A 17,512-nucleotide genomic window follows, 5' to 3' on the forward strand; every position below is an offset into this window, starting at 1 on the left:
TCAGCCATTGATGCTGATTGGTCAGCCCTTGGTGCTGATTGGTCAGCCCTTGGTGCTGATTGGTCAGCCCTTGGTGCTGATTGGTCAGCCCTTGGTGCTGATTGGTCAGCCCTTGGTGCTGATTGGTCAGTTCTTTGTGCTGATTGGTCAGCCCTTGGTGCTGATTGGTCAGCCCTTGGTGCTGATTGGTCAGCCCTTGGTGCTGATTGGTCAGTTCTTTGTGCTGATTGGTCAGCCCTTGGTGCTGATTGGTCAGCCCTTGGTGCTGATTGGTCAGCCCTTGGTGCTGATTGGTCAGTTCTTTGTGCTGATTGGTCAGCCCTCGGTGCTGATTCAGTCAGCATTATTCATGTTATTATTTCAACATATTTATCATTACAATACAGTTATGTACTACTATAGATACATCAATCTAGATACAGCATGGTTGTTTCCTATAAATAGACTACTTAAATAGTAGTTTCTAAGATATAGAAATAACATTTGAATAAACATTCCATATAAAGATTGTTTTTATATAAACCAACTCTACATTTGTTTTATTTCTAAGTTCTCTAATTTTTATCTAAAATTTAAATAATCCGGGACGCAAAACAGACTGGTTGGTGAAAAGAAATTAAGTAAAATGTACATGTGTTTTATAGATTTACTTACGGTTAAAACTTGCGACATGTAAAATTATCATAATTGTGTGTGTTTGTGTGTGTGTGTACGTGTGTGTGTGTGTGTGTTTGTGTGTGTGTACGTGTGTGTATACGCCAAGCACGTCAGTTGATTTACAAACACAGCACGTAGATTGACTTATTACGTGATAGAGTAATACACAATTTATTGTGTCAGACACATATATTTAAACCTAATATCATACGTTTGGTTGACATTTTATGCTAAAAAGTGTTAATATATGTGTGATTATATTTGTCCATTATTTCATTAGGGGTTATCCATAAATGACGTCACGTTTATTTGGACGATTTTTACCTCCCCCCTCCCCTCCGTCACTCGCTCGCCGTCACAAAAAGCCTTACCCCCCCCCCCCCCTTAATAAATTGACGTCACACATCAGCCTACAACCCCCCTCAAAATTGCTGTTGAATTTTTCTTAAAACATCGAAATTTTTCCAAAATCTTGTCAGAACTGTCAACATAGAGCATTTCGATCAATTCTTATTACATTTTATTAAAACCGTTTTCTAAAACGCGAATTAACGGCTAAAACTCGTTTTCTAACATTGCTTGTTTATAATGCAAAAGTGTGACGTCACACCATCTGAACCTCCCCCCTCCCCCTCATCACACACCGTCACAAAATTACGGACCCCCCCCCCCCTCCCCTCTACGAGTGTGACGTCATTTTTGGACGACCCTTTAGTGCAGAGGTTAGCGGATTTTGGTGCTAGGGCATCGACTTCAAGTCCTGTATTTAAATATTCACGCGATAATGATCTCTTCACGGTCCAATGAAATCTACCAGTAAGAAAAACTTATGTCCGATACAGTGCAATAAATCTGAACTATGCAGGGGAGGAAACTTAAATATATCACTTATCTAAATTATTATCACAGTCGTTTCCCCTTGAACTATCCACCGTTCCTTGTGTGTTGGTGAAAGTCCAGGAACGATAACTTTTAAAAGTAAAGCTCATAAGATTTAATTAGTAGTTTCCCTTGTATTTGTATATTAATTTATATCCCATGTTTCTTTTTAGTTAAATTATATTTTGGCACAAGTAATATAATGAGTTGGCTTCTTTTTTTTTTTATTCTAGCATCAACACTAGTTACAAGTAATACCTTAAATATTTTCTCTTCAATACTAAAATCACAGCCTTTTATTTTTAACAATGCAATGCAGGCGATTTCTAATTTATTATTTGTCTGTGGCTTGCTTGTAGGTAAAAATTTAGGTTTATTTTAAACTGATTTCAGGTAAAAAATAATAAATTTAATTCTTGATCGTTTGTCAACATCAACATTTTGTCATTTAACTGAAACACTGAAAGCCTGTGAACGTTAGTGTAGGGATGAAGAGTGGGATATGTCAGTATTTATAGGTAAATGTAAAACTTGAAACTGTTTTTCTAACGAAAATAATTGATTACAGCAAGTTCATTTTATCAAGACAACAATTAGATACAACCCTAACCATTTTTTTTTACAGAAACTATTGATAAATTTTTTTTTTTAAATCTGTTAATTTATCTATAGAGAAAGTTATATTTACCAGGTGAAAGAAACGTCAAACGTAAATGTGACAACACCCTAGTGACATTTATGTTTCTCAGATGTATAGCGCTGGACTTTCCCGACCCCTGGTCACAATTACTTTTTTGTGGCTTGTTTGATTTTATAACGAAATCAAAATCTGAACAACAGGAACTTTTTTGGTTTCACTAATGTTTACTTATCCAGTATATTTAGTAGGCCAAATATTCTTTTAAACTCTTTCCTTTATGTATTACGTTTTTTTCTCCCATATAAAGTGTGGAATCATGGCTCAAATATAATTTTTGGAGAGTAAAATAATATTTTAAATACACACCCGCGCCCACATAATAAAATACTTAAACATTTTAAAAATGTGCGCACAAGACATACATCATTAAGTAAAAAAATAGAATGCGTCTGTGCTCCCTCTTTAAAAAAAAATAACTTAGACCTACTTGTTAATGTGAAAAGGTTACCTTCTCATAACTGACGGTAAATATAGCAGGTGAAGTATAGTTTTGTTATTATAAATTGAAAAAAAAAAGCTTATTCTGTCCCCCAATTCAACCTACCACTTTTTAAAACGAAAATATTGCACAAATTAGTATACAGAAAAATCGCAGACACCGGTAGACTTCGTATAGCATAGAGCAGGGGTCTCCAAACTACGGCCCGCGAGGTCCTCTCGTCCGGCCTGCGGAGATGTTTTTGTCCACGGAAAAATCGTTTGTTGGTGATGGCTGAGGAACTTTGCCCAGAAAAATCAAAGACATGCCTGGAAGAAACTGGCCCCCGAACTGAAATTTGATAGCTAATTCGGCCCTCGGGCTGAAATAGCAATATTAACAGAAAGTGATATTTCAACGCCTCGGGCTGAAAAGTTTGGAGACCCCTGGCATAGAGTAAGAGAAATATTAACCATTTCTGCATTAAAGTTATAAATACATTCCAAGTTTAGATGCACTAAAAGTTAGAAAAAGCAGGCTGTCCAAATATAGAGAATCAGAAAATTTCATTGCCTCCCCTTAATCAGTTGTTTCCAAAGAAATATTTTAATAAAGTTAATTAAAAATAGTGAAATTAGATGTATCTAATATAACAAAAACAAATGATTGAACTTTCATTTAATGAATATGCTGTTGCCGTTGGAACTATTTTCTTAGGCCGCCGTGGAGGATTCAAGTCAGACATACGTCAACAGTGATTTTAACGTTATACCATCTAGTCCTATACCGCTGCATATTGTTGGTTATTGATTGTAAAATATGCAGCGTGACAGATTACCACGCGACAGATATTATAAGAGAACAAAACATAATACACACATACTTTAAATACACAATTACAGGTACAATTGACGTGTCGACTCAAGGTCTTCGTAAGCACGTCTTGACTTACCGTGGCCTTTAAACAAGATGTGTTTCACTGTCGAGGTAATTCAAAATGTATGTCACTCTTTGTCTGTTTTGTCTACTCTTTGACTACACCTTTGTTTGCTGACGAAGACCTTGGGTCGAAACGTCCATTGTACCTGTCATTGTCCCTAAATAGTGAAAATACTTACGCTACCTCGCTTAATTACTAGTTGCATAAACTATATATATATTTTTATATATATATAAATATAAATATAAATATAAATATAAATATAAATATAAATATAAATATAAATATATATATATATATATATATATATATATATATATATATATATATATATATATATATATATATATATATATATATGTATATATATATATATATATATATATACTATAGTCTATAGTCTATAGTCTACGGTCTACGGTCTACGGTCTACGGTCTACGGTCTACGGTCTACGGTCTACGGTCTACGCTCTACGGTCTACGCTCTACGCTCTACGCTCTACGCTCTACGCTCTACGCTCTACGCTCTACGCTCTACGCTCTACGCTCTACGCTCTACGTTCTAGAACGCAATGCTTTCAGTTTATGATGGGAAAAATCATTGGCTAACTTGGAAAAAAAGTGAAAAAGAACTAGATCTTGACTCTAGTTAGACCTTATGCAGGGGCGTAGCGAGGGGGGTGCGGACCGCACCGGGTGACACCATTTAGGGGGGTGACACCAAGGCAAAAAATAGAAAAATATTTTATTGAGAAAAATGATAATTCCACTTAATTAAGAAGGCCTAATTAATTCGAGTGTTAAATTTTCTTTTAAGAGGTGCAAATCGAAAGTTTGAGTGGGAGAGGGGGGTGCAAATCGAAAATTGAAAGTTTGTCCACGGGAAGGGTCGCTACGCCTCTGGGTGGTGACACCATTAAGTGCCGCACCGGGTGACACGCGACCTCGCTACGCCACTGACCTTATGTATAACAAACTGACAGAGAGAGCCTAACATTTAGTAGTAGTAGCGGGGATTGTCAATAAATGATGTCACACACGGGTGGGGGGGGGTGGGGGGGGGGGGGGGGGTAGCCGAGGCGTAGCGAGTTTTGCGGACCGCAACGGGTGGCACCATTTAGGGGGGGGGGGGGGTGAGACCAAGGCAAAAATGTACAAAATGTACAGACTCTAGATAATCATCGTTATTTAAAGTCTGCAGTGATTAAAGCTTACACATATACATGTACCCGTATGTGCAGAGGCGTAGCGACCCCTCCCGGCGCCCGGGGCGAACATTCAGTTTGGCTCTCCCCCCCCCAATATATATATATATATATATATATATATATATATATATATATATATATATATATATATATATATATATATATATATATATATGCGTGTGCGACAGTCTTGAAAAAAATTAACAATTACGCTGATTTTCGTTCCCTAAAACTTTACTCGACACCAATTAAATTCCCCCTGAGATGCATTATCCTTTAAAGATGATGATTAGTAATGTCAGAAAAAAAATTGTAGCGGTGCTAAATCGTTTAGGACAGTCTTTTTATGTTTTATCTTTGGAACAGTCTCTGTTATGATATAGTATATATTTGGATTATAAGTTTGTTAGATTAAGGTCATACAATTAACATACAATAGCAAATTATTGTTCACATTGGAATACGATATGTGTATTTCGTTGACTGGTTGATTGTATAATGAAACAAGCTAGAGGAAACACATTTATTTTCTAAGTGTTAAAAGAGTTATCTAGTAACCGATCCAATACAAATCCTGCGATTTTTGTTGGTGAAAAAGCGCCCCCCCCCCCTTCTCCCCACCATCTTGGACAAAAATGGTACAGTGGATGTTAAACGTCAATAATTTGTGTTTTTATGTTACACAATCGTAAAATACGTTTTAGTTCCATGGGTTCTTTTCTGAGTGATATGAGTTATTTATTCCTTAATTTTTCCGATTTTAGTCTTCGAAAAAGCGCCCCCCCCCCCATCTAGGAAAGCTGGAAAGCAGTTTTTCCGGTCACTGTTTCTTAAGGATATACCTTTTACAGTTACACAATCAAGGTAGAAAACAGTTAAATCAGTATGCAAACGCTCTCAGCGGTTAAATTTCTTTACTTTGACTGTTTATAATTCTAAACTGCAGCTTAAAATGAGCTTGTAAAAAAATGTTCTACCCCTTTTGGCGCCCCCCTGAGGTCGGCGCCCGGGGCGGCCGCCCTCCCCGCCCTCCCCTAGCTACGCCTCTGCGTATGTGGCATATATATATATATATATATATATATATATATATATATATATATATATACTTTGTTATGTTTCTTAAGGGGGGGGGGTGACACCACGAAGTACCGCACCGGATGACACCACTGGCGTGAAGTTCCCCTTTCAAACCTAATGATCTACATACAGGGCATCCCCGCAGTAGGGTTCATATGTTTCTTGACCTCAGCTTATGACGGATGATGTGGTCAGCATTTTACATTTCCCTTACGTGATTCAGGTACCCAGTGCCAGTACCGTTTTTAGCGCTCCCAGCAAAACTTATTAAAACGCCTCCTTTCACACACATTAACTTTTTAAAAATATTTATAAGAAAACAAAGTCAAAGTGGCATGTTAATTTATTATCAATTGCATACACATTAGTAGTAGTAGAATGCACAGTCAAAATTCAACTTTTCGCGTTTCTTCCTCGCAAAAGTTTCTACTAATTCCTTAAATTCCGGCGTCGAAGCGTAATCACATTCTATTGAAATTATTTGTATGTCCCGAGTATGCTTTACGACGTAGTTGATCGCGAGGAAGTTTTAATTATTTCAATTATGAGAAAAACATGTTTTAGGTTTTAGGTTTTAGGTTTTAGGTTTTAGGTTTTAGGTTTTAGGCTTTAGGTTTTAGGTTTTAGGTTTTAGGTTTTAGGTTTCAGGTTTCAGGTTTCAGGTTTCAGGTTTCAGGTGTCAGGTGTCAGGTGTCAGGTGTCAGGTGTCAGGTGTCAGGTTTCAGGTTTAAGGTTTAAGGTTTAAGGTTTAAGGTTTAAGGTTTAAGGTTTAAGGTTTAAGGTTTAAGGTTTAAGGTTTAAGGTTTAAGGTTTAAGGTTTAAGGTTTAAGGTTTAAGGTTTAAGGTTTAAGGCTTAAGGCTTAAGGCTTAAGGCTTAAGGCTTAAGGCTTAAGGCTTAAGGCTTAAGGCTTAAGGCTTAAGGCTTAAGGCTTAAGGCTTAAGGCTTAAGGCTTAAGGCTTAAGGTTTAAGGTTTAAGGCTTAAGGTTTAAGGCTTAAGGCTTAAGGCTTAAGGTTTAAGGCTTAAGGCTTAAGGCTTAAGGCTTAAGGTTTAAGGCTTAAGGTTTAAGGTTTAAGGTTTAAGGTTTAAGGTTTAAGGTTTAAGGTTTAAGGTTTAAGGTTTAAGGTTTAAGGTTTAAGGTTTAAGGTTTAAGGTTTAAGGTTTAAGGTTTAAGGTTTAAGGTTTAAGGTTTAAGGTTTAAGGTTTAAGGTTTAAGGTTTAAGGTTTAATTTATTTGAAATCTATGATGGTGTTTTTCATTTTTTTAACCACATCGATTCAAATCTTAGATGAAATCAATTTGACTTTAATATTGTATTTCAGCCCAAGGTTGCAGCAAGTTACCGCAGCCAAACTATGTAGCTCTTGCTTGTGACTTACTTGGTGGTGCTAGTGAAATCTGCCTCTTTATGTGCAATGAAAAGTATACATACCCTTATCAATCACCATATCAATTTTCCTGCATGAAGCGAACTGGAACCTGGCTACCAGAGGGCACATCACGGGACTGTTTCAGTAAGTCGAGGTCTTAGAGTTTGTTTTAGGCATCTCTTCAAGAGAGGAAAATGCCCTCAAACTTCCCAGACAAAATAGAAAAAAATTTTTTTATAGAAAATATAACTTTAATCAGTATCCGCCTCCCCCTCCTGGAATTTTAGGTGACGAAGGAAGTCATCTTTAATTGCTACTAACAATTATCTGTTTTATTATGAAATTTTTGATAACTGGAAATATTAAATTTTGCATGAATATTAAGCTTTCATATTTTACATTAACCTAATACCATTATATTATTTAAATCTGCTCTGTCTTTGCAATGCCTTTTCCGCGGACCACATTTTTCTAGTTAAATAATTATTTCTTTCTATTGTTATTTCAAGGACAATATTATTTCAAAATTTTAAATAAAATCAACATTTTAATACATTTTAAAAAAATGTTTCTAGCAAAACAAAAAGTGAAAGCTGTAACCACTGAACTACAATTTGACTACTATACTGGAAGCTGCAGCAATGACAGCATTGATATCAAGCAGAAGTTTGTCCAGGCTGTTCCTCTCACTGTATTCAGTGAGCTTGTACAGAAGACTTCCCCAGTACGGCTGATACAGTGGCAGTGTCCTGTGGCATTATTGCTCACAGAAGGAAGAGAGATATGAATATACAGTTATAATTCCAGATTTTTGTAATAAAAATCATATTTAATGTTCTATCATGTATTATGTATTTTTTCTTTAAGATCGAAGTCTTATTATTATTAACGAAGCCTTCCCTAAAGCTACGCAATAAGAATTGCATGTTAATTAACCTTTTGAATTTATTGTAGAATAACTTATACACGTTTGATAAACCCAGGCTGGACGAAGATTCGAGTTTTATTTCATCCATCTTGTCTTCCGCTGTTACTTCGTGAAACTGTTAGGATAGGGGGTTAGTTAGGTTGGGAAATGCTACAATCTCAAGCCGAATACGGAACTGCTAATTTTAAAACCAGTGGGTGAAACCAGACTAATATTTTACCTCTGCCTGTCTTTCTGGCCGGCTACATTAATGCGCGGGTGACGGGTACAGCCCTTGGGTGTATTCAGTCATCGAACATAGTAGCCAGACGTACCCCTATTATAGGGTACTCGTTATGAACGAAATTAGGGACGCTTCGGGTGATATGTCAAGTGGAAGCCATTACTGCAGCTTGACTAATGATTCCAGTACTACCCATGTCCCTCTCTGAAGGACACGCCCAACTACTAAGTAAATAGAGTTAACCATTATCAAACTTTAACGTTTGAATAATACTCATCTAGAGTATGTTAGTGTGCACTTTGACAAGGTCAGTGACTCACACGCGTACATGTTTGCTTTTAGATTGGGAATTTCCCGTTAGTATTTCCTAAACGAGAAAGGAAAAAATTAATGCCGTATGGGAACCAAATATCACACTCATTTTTTATATTTTTGTATTGAATATAACCAGTTAAAGATCCGTTTAGAATTATCATATCAATTCAAATATTTTTAAACACCGCCCCCAACCCCTCCTTGAAGTCAAACGGAATGGCCAGGGACTTCAAACCAATTTATTATGAATTTTCAAAATTTTGGTCAGTTAAAAAAAAGTAAATTTTGGGGAATTATGGGAAGTTAAATTTAGTGTTTTTATCGGACCCACAATATAAAAATTCATAAAAAATTAGTTTGTAGATATGCACTTAATTTGTTTAGCTGAGTTCCCCAAAACATGGTAGAAGATTATGAATTCACTGTTTACTGGGCTTAAAATATAATATTTTATGAATGGTGGAAATCCGACGAAAGGGTTAATTTTTCAATATGGCCGCCGTTGTCATACTTACAAAACATTTCCCATATTTTTTTATGGAAACACATATGCAGATTTACCTTTAAAAAGCTATATTGAAGCCATTGTTTCTTAACGAGTATTTAAAAAGTTTTCTTTTTTTTTTTTTTTACCGTAGTCTACCCCCTTAAGAAGCATTTAATTACACTATAAATTGTCTAGACCTTCGTGAACAGTTTACAATAACTTGGTTCGGTGGAAGTGTTCGAAATTTTGTTCTCAAGTTTCCGACTATGGCGGACAAATGACAGATGAATTAAGTTAAAAATAAATTTATATGCGTTTTTGAGAAATTTGAAATAGGGTAAAGTACTACTTTCGGTCACCAAGATTTATTAAAAAATTAGCAAAGAGCAGAGAATTCAATCTTCTACACATGTGTGAAATTTCGTCGATTTAACTCGTACAGTACTCAAGTTACAGGCTTTTAAAAACCAAAAGTAGAATATGTGCCACTTCAGGTAACCGGAAATCGCTGAAAAGTTGATACAGAACAACACATTTGTTATAATACTTATATATGAATTTCGTCAACTTAGCTGTAACGGTACTCGAGTTATCGTGTTCACAGACAGGCACATACACACAGACAGACACGCAGACAAAATTGCAAAACTTAGTTTTTCCAACGTAGGGAGGTATAGAACGTCGAGTTTGTGAAAATCTGTATTTCGGTTTATTGGACGCTTATAATACTTTCTCTATACTTAGTATATAGGAGAAAGTAAAAATTTAAAACATTTGAAATTTCACTGTATTTAGCCAGACAACGTGCGCAAAAACTTCTAGTGTTATAACTTCTTGCCTGTTCTTAATTATAGTGTTGGAAGGAAACCTCTCTAACACAGTTAAATATACGTGTCAACTGGTTATACGACATTGAGGCCATTGACTTCGATTTCAGCCTGCTTTTCTTTTTGGATTATCTCCCATAGCCTTTGTCCAACCAAGAACAACCTACGAGGCAGCAGTTGTTTGATTTTTGGATTTGTCTCTTCTAGATGAGTGGCTGTCCCCAGCTAACAGCTTATCCGCCCGAGGGTCCTAACTCGAGACTTTTCGGTTTAGAAACCATGAGCTTTACCGACTCGAAAACGCCGACCACTGTTGAGGCGTTGATTTCTAAAAAGGCAAAAGCAGCTAGAAGCCTGTCGGCTGCAGACATACTTTTAAATACATCGGTAAAAAGAAGATATACTTATTAAACCTTAAGTATCTCCCCTAAACTTTCTCTCTCGAAAATTCTTTTTTAACACTTAGGGGATAGCAACTCGCGGTATAGACATAATTTTTTAATAAATTTTTAATTACTTAAACTTCTAAAAATTAAATACAATTTCGTAAAAAAAAAAGAACTGCGCGCAAAGAGAATGGCAAATAATATGTTCATTATTAGTACTTGATAAATTCGTCTGAATTTTTTTTTTTTTTGAGAAATCGGAAACAACAGAAATTTCTACAAACTTCCAGTCAACAGAAATTACTCCAAATTCGAAAAAAAGATAGAAAATTGCTAATATTTGAATTTTTTTTATCTATCTGAAGCAATAGTAAAGTGATAGGCTTTTGAAAACTAAATGTAGAAAATGTCCCACTTCCGGTTATCATAAATCACTGAAAAATCGAAACGGAGCTACAAATTTGACATAATACTATTACGAACGCTATTCTGTCAGTCGCAGAGCTAGCGAACGCCCCGGGTTCGTTTTGAGATGGCTAATGACAGATGTCAACTACTAAAGAGTGTCAGAACACAAAAATAAACAACTACTTTAATGAGTTAACATGATATATCTGTTGTTTCTTCCTTCGGTCTGGAGTATTGATGACGTAGTTCAGATTATTCAATCTAGCACGGACCATGAAGGGTCTACCGTACCTTAAAGATAAAGCATTGTTAAGGTTAGGTACAAGAACAAGTACTTTTTCACCAGGCTTGAATGTTCGTTTTAGTACCTTTGTCATACTGTCCTTTCATAAACACCTGGGCCTTTCTCAAGTTCTTATGGGTCAAATCACACACAGTTTTCAGACGATGGTGAAAATCTGCAAAGTTCTCTACCGGGTGGGTTCCGGTGCCAGTCCATCGCTCTTGAATTAGTTTGAGAGGACCACGGACGTTGTGACCAAACACAAGCTGAGCTGACAACGTGCGATAAGCCTAGCTTAGCCAGCGCTTCTTGAAAATGATGACTATTGAAATTACTGCCCTAGTCAGTTTGGACAATCCGTGGCAGACCGAAAGTCGTGAAGAACCTGGTCATAACCTTAACGACGGTCTTTGCCTTGATGTTCCGCAGGGGGAACGCCTCAGGAAAGCGGGTACTCGTGCACGTGATGGTGAGTAGATACTCGTTCCCTGCTTTAGTTTTCGGCAAAGGACCGACGCAGTCCATGATAATCTTGCTAAATGGTTCGTCTGCCACAGGAATAGGTTTCAACGGGGCCTTGGGAATATTTTGATTGGGTTTCCCGGCCAACTGACAGTCTTTGCAATGTTTGTAATAACGGGTGCCATCGTTGCGCATTTTCGGCCGAAAACACAGTTCTTTGATTTATGCCATAGTTTTCTTGACCCCAGGATGAGCGCTGACATCTGGTTGTCATGGGCCAATTTCAGGATCTCCAGCCGGTATAGTGGAGGGACCCATAGTTGGTTTTTCATCAACCACGGTTCGGCAGGCGAGGCAGTCGATTGGAAAAAAGCGTCGGAAGACCAGGTCATTTGCGGTGAAATACTCTCCATCGTCGGTCGAGAGGGATTTCCCGACCACCGATTGGAGTTCTGCGTCTTCATTCTGCGCAATTACGATGTCATCATGGTATATTCTCAGAGGTAATTCCATGAATGGCCCCTATAGAGGCACAGGTTCCGGTTTGGGAATTGGATTTCTCGACGACGATGACTTGAGTGGATCAGGACCTGTATCAGCCAACTGCTTGGTTTGACTCCGTGTTACCACACAAGCCAGATACAGTTCATTCTTCGTCGGGAGCTGTAGATAACGTGTTCTGGACATTCTGAGGGTAGACTTTGCATCCAGCTAAGTTATTACCTAGGAGCAAGTGCACTCCTGTGACAGGGATACAGTCGATTACCCCTAAGATGACCTCTCCTTGGACGAGCTGATGTGTCAGGTTAAATTTATGCAGTGGGATTACAGTGGGATCTGCCCCCACTCCTTGAATAATGGTAACATCGCCGGTATTAGTTTCCGGTGCAATGTCCATCGAGTCCTTCAGTAGAAGCGACTGTGAAGCCCCAGTGTCTCTCAGGACAACTTTGTTCCGCTTGTGCGACGGAAATTCAAAGTAAATAAACCGGGAGTGATCTCCCCTAAACTTTCTTGAATATTCTTATATAAAATAACAGGGGATGGGAACTCGGGCTATAGACTTGATTTTTAATCCATTTTAAATACTTAAAGTTTTAAAAATAGAATAATATCTCGTAGACAAAAGAATTGCACACCAAGTGAGCGCCAAATAAAAAAGTGCATAATAGTGCGCAATATTATTAGTACTTTAAAAATTTACATTAGTTTTTTGAGAAATCGGAAGTAGAGTAAATTACTACTTTTGGTCATCGGAAATTACTCAAAATTTAACAGAAGTTAGATAATTAGATCTTTTACTTACATGTGAAATTTCATTTATCTATCTGAAATAGTACTCAAGTTATAGGCTTTTGAAAAATTCAAAGTAGAAAAGTATCACTTCCGGTTATCGGAAATCGCTCAAAAGTTGAGACGGATATAAAATTTTGATAAAATACTTATATATGAAATTTCATCAACCTAGCTGTAACGGTACTCAAGTTATCGTGTTTACACACGGACACACACAGACAGACAGACAGACAGACAGACAGACACACAGACATACGGACAAGATTGCAAAATTATGTTTTTCCGTATCAGTGAGGTGTAAAACGTCGAGATTTGCACAAATCTTGAACTTTTTCTCTCGATTACAAGACTTTCTCTATACTTCGTATAAACGAGAAAGTAAAAAAAAACAGAAACGTAAGAAACAAAACATATAATTTTGATGAAATTACTGGCATGGTGTTAGGTGTAATTTTCCTCTTATCTTAATGACTGGTGGTGCGAACAGTGGTGTCTTGCTAGAGAAAAACCCAGGTTCGGGGCTTGTGACTAAACTGCCCGCATAATATGCTAACCAGATGGCGAGGTACTAAAAACGTGTTTTTTTATCAGTTTCATCTTAAAGCGCTCTGCTGAGCAGGGATGCGGGAACGTATCTTTGTTTACTGTTGGTCTATGATCAAAATGTAATATAAAATGATAATTAGCAAGTATTTAGATCTATTGTTCAGAAATTTTAAGCAATGGTGCGCATCACGGTCGTCAAACGAAACAAGCGATACACGCGATACTGAAATGGGTTTGAATAGTTCCATCTGTGCATATCCCACAACTCATCTGTGTACAATCGCCCACACACATTCCTTTGACACAACTGTTATGGCTATACACCGCCTCTTTCATCAGAGTCCTCAAAGTATTATTAGATACTAGCCCACTTAGTAAACTTTGTATTAGAGCTCAATTACCACCATAGTATCTGAACTCACATATAGTTTTATAGTTTTTTAAAATCGCACCCACCCCCGGGCGCGCCGCCCTTGCAATATTAAACAATATTTTTTTGCAGAACCCTACCATTGAGTAATCTAATCATCTCCCCAAAGTTTCATGGTACACAGATGAAGAGTGTGAAACCGAAATTTTATAAACAGTACATAGAGAAAAATCGCAGCCTCCCGTGGCTCCGCCCTTGCGAAATTAAAAAAGGATTTTTTTTACAGAACCCTTTCCTAAATTGTTCTAATCCACTCCCTCAAAGTCTCATGTCTATCGGATAACGGTGTCACACCAAAATCGACTTTAATTTTTATATACCGTATATAGAGAAAAATCGCACCCTCCCGTGGCGCCGCCCTTGCGAAATTAAAAAATATTTTTTACAGAACCCTTCCCTAGAGTTTTATTGTGAACTCCCCAAAGTTTCATGCCTATCGGATGAACGGTGTCACTGCAATTCACTTTTATTATTTTTATATACCGTAAATAGAGAAAAATCGGACGCTCCCGTGGCGCCGCCATTGCGAAATTAAAAATTATTTTTTAAAGAACCCTGGGGGTCGGGGGCCCTTTAAAAAATGCCCAGGAACCCTTGGACACAGCCAATCCATTCCTAATTACCATAGTAACTTGACACGCTAAGTTAACACCAATGCTGGTTGGCGTACTAATTTGAATAAACGATCAGGCTTGAGGGTATTTATAGTGGAACCTTGGGCACCCCATTACACGATCTTTACATTCTATTCGAGACGTCAGAGATTTTGATCAGCCAGGTAAGATTTTACATAGATTTTACTAGTGACCGAAGCGTAGATACTCAATTTCTTCCGAAAATATTTGAAATCGGTTGACGTTCTCAGTCTGTAAAAAGCTGACCCCTAGTTCTAGATATAGGAGTTGTATTTTGCTCAATAACTTTAGTGCTAAATGAAGTTCTGTAAACTATCATCCACTAGATATCAACATGAAAATTATTCTCATCCTGATGTTACTCACACTTTGCGGCGTGAGTCCAGCCACAGGAGCCCTTTGCGAGAAAGAAGGACAAGTATGTAGCGTACTTCTCTTATAACTTCATTGTATTAAATTGTTCTATTTTTACAACTGAAAAGTATGCTTTAATTTAGCATAAATTGGTATGTTTCATGTAAAGTCGTATCTATCTATATATATAATTCTCTTCTTGGAGACCAAGGAAAACACCAAGCTGTAAGCGCGCCTAGCAGCCCCCTCTCTTTCTCTCTGTGGTTCACGCTAAATGTTTGCAATCGTAGAGCCGGGTTTAGTGACGGCTATTAAGGGCAGATAATTTAGTTTTAAATGATTTTAAACTTAGGGGAGGTAACTTTCATTGGGGGGGGGGGGGGTTGAGGGGGATTATCGTTTTTAACTAGCTGCTGATAGTGTTTTAAAGCAAATATCTTCAGTTGCATCATTGGTACTCTCGAATTCACAAATTATGAATTACTAAAAAGTAGAAAATAAAATAACTAAATAGCGGCGTATGATACGCCGGGTTGGCTCGTATATATAATTCTCTTCGTAGAGACATTAAAAAACACCACACAGCTTAGCCATCACCCTCATTCCCATTTGTCAGGTGAGCTGTGGTTCACCCCGTATGTGTACAATTGGAGAGCCGGGTTAGGGGCAGATTTATTAGTATTAAACGATTTGAAACGAAGGGGAAGTAACAATTTATGATTGATCTTTTCTTTGTCTGTGAATGCGTTCACTGGGCGGGAGGGGTAGGGGGGGGGGAGGAGATGGTAGTGTTGAATTAACAAATTATGAATTGGTGATAAGCTGAAAATAAAACAACTAGATGGCGGCGTATACTACGTCACGAGTCAGCTCGTAGTTTAATATTACTCACAGTACATAGAATTCTTTCAGGCACTTAATATTAAATGATAACACAGTAAGTCAACATACTAGAATCACAGTTGTAATTACATTTTGAATTTGGTCATTTTAAAACACAATATAACAAAAGCATACGTTTCAAGAAATGCAGAAAAATGTACACTTGACGAATAATGGGATTAATTACTGACAAATCTCAAGTAATTGCACTTTAGCTATTCTTGTGTGCTTCTAGCCGTGTTTCTCAATTTTACTCACTAAAAAAATTACCGGGGTTGAAAATGTTTCGATATTTCAATCTTATAAACATTTTAAAATAATAACACCATATTTTCTTTCATGGATATAAAAACATTCTATTTCATCTTGTTTCATAAAATATTATTGTCTAGAACTAATAAGATAAGGCATCAAAGAATATGTTGCTGATTATACTGAAGATCTTGTTTTTGTATTGATTCTTTTATCAGCTCTTCACTATCGGAAACACAAATGTCATTTGGCCTCAAAGGTGTTACTGTTCGAATGTAAATGGAAAGGCATTTTATCACTGCACAGTAGACAGGCAATAATATTCTCTGGAGAAATGAATTTCCTTCACATCTTTAAAACACTGAGATGTATCTAGCATGGAAAATAAAATAATATATAACTTCAAATAATTAAATTGTTGTTGATATTTATACAAGTGTACCGTCGCATTCTTTTAATAAACCAGTAGCGATCTCCCTAAACTTTCTCATATATTCTTAAATAACACAACGGGGGATGCGCGGGATAAAGACATGATTTTTAATCCATTTTTAATTACTTAAACTTTTAAAAATAGAAAAGAATCTTGTAGAAAAAAATAATTGCACATTAAGTAAATGGCAAATGCGAAATATTATTAGTACATAATACATTCACATGCGTTTTTTGAGAAATCGGAAATAACGTATAATATTACTTCCATTCAACGGAAATTACTTACAATTTGACAGAAGGCAAAACATTAGTTCTTTTAAATATAGATTAAACTTAGTTTATCTATGTGAAATAGTACTCAGGTTATAGTCTTTTGAACAACTAAAAGTAGTATAAGTCTGACTTCCGGTTATCGGAAATAGGTAAAAAGGTAAATATAGAAATACAAATTTGATATAATACTTATATCTACTTAGCATCTACTTAGCTGTAATGGAATTTAAGTTATCGTGTTTACAGACACACATACACATACACCATGGACAGAATTACAAAACCCAGTTTTTTTTTCTCGTATACGCATAAAACGCTGAAATTTTGATAAATCTAGGTTTAGAATTTTTTAACGATTAAACAAAGTTCCTTATACTCTGTATGTGATGAAGTACTGAGGTTACATCGGTGAAAGCTGTCAAAATTTCATGTGATTTTTGTGCACGATTACAATACTTCATCTATACTCTGTATACGAGAAAGTAAAAGTGCATTAAAAACGTTTTTAAATTATTTTCTTTAAAAATAAATCGGGTGTGATCTCTCTAAACGGTCTGGAATATCCTTAAATAACATTTCAAGGAATGCTAACTTGGGACATAGACATGACTTTCAATTATTAATCGTTGATGTTACCCAGTGGAAAAACAAAAAATGGGCCACTTCGCAAAAAAATGTTTGCCCCCCTCTCTCTCTCTTTATATATATATATATATATATATATATATATATATATATATATATATATATATATATATATATATATATATATGTATATATATATATATATATGACCAATGGCAGCAGCAGCATGTGTGAACTTCTTTGTTAGGTGTAG

At 36.5% G+C, this 17,512-nt stretch overlaps 1 long non-coding RNA gene across 1 annotated transcript; it reads left to right on the forward strand.

The window, feature by feature from the left end:
- Positions 1-14,550: 14,550 nt before the first annotated feature.
- On the forward strand, positions 14,551-16,309 carry LOC131931230 (uncharacterized). Its single transcript, XR_009384260.1, has 3 exons — positions 14,551-14,621; positions 14,805-14,896; positions 16,185-16,309. It is a non-coding gene; the product is annotated as an uncharacterized LOC131931230 (long non-coding RNA).
- The last annotated feature ends 1,203 nt before the right edge of the window (positions 16,310-17,512 follow it).

This window comes from Physella acuta, unplaced genomic scaffold (assembly GCF_028476545.2).
Source record: "Physella acuta isolate Inbredline_101_S28 unplaced genomic scaffold, ASM2847654v3 ptg001920l, whole genome shotgun sequence".
Classification (NCBI taxonomy): Eukaryota; Metazoa; Mollusca; class Gastropoda; family Physidae; genus Physella; species Physella acuta.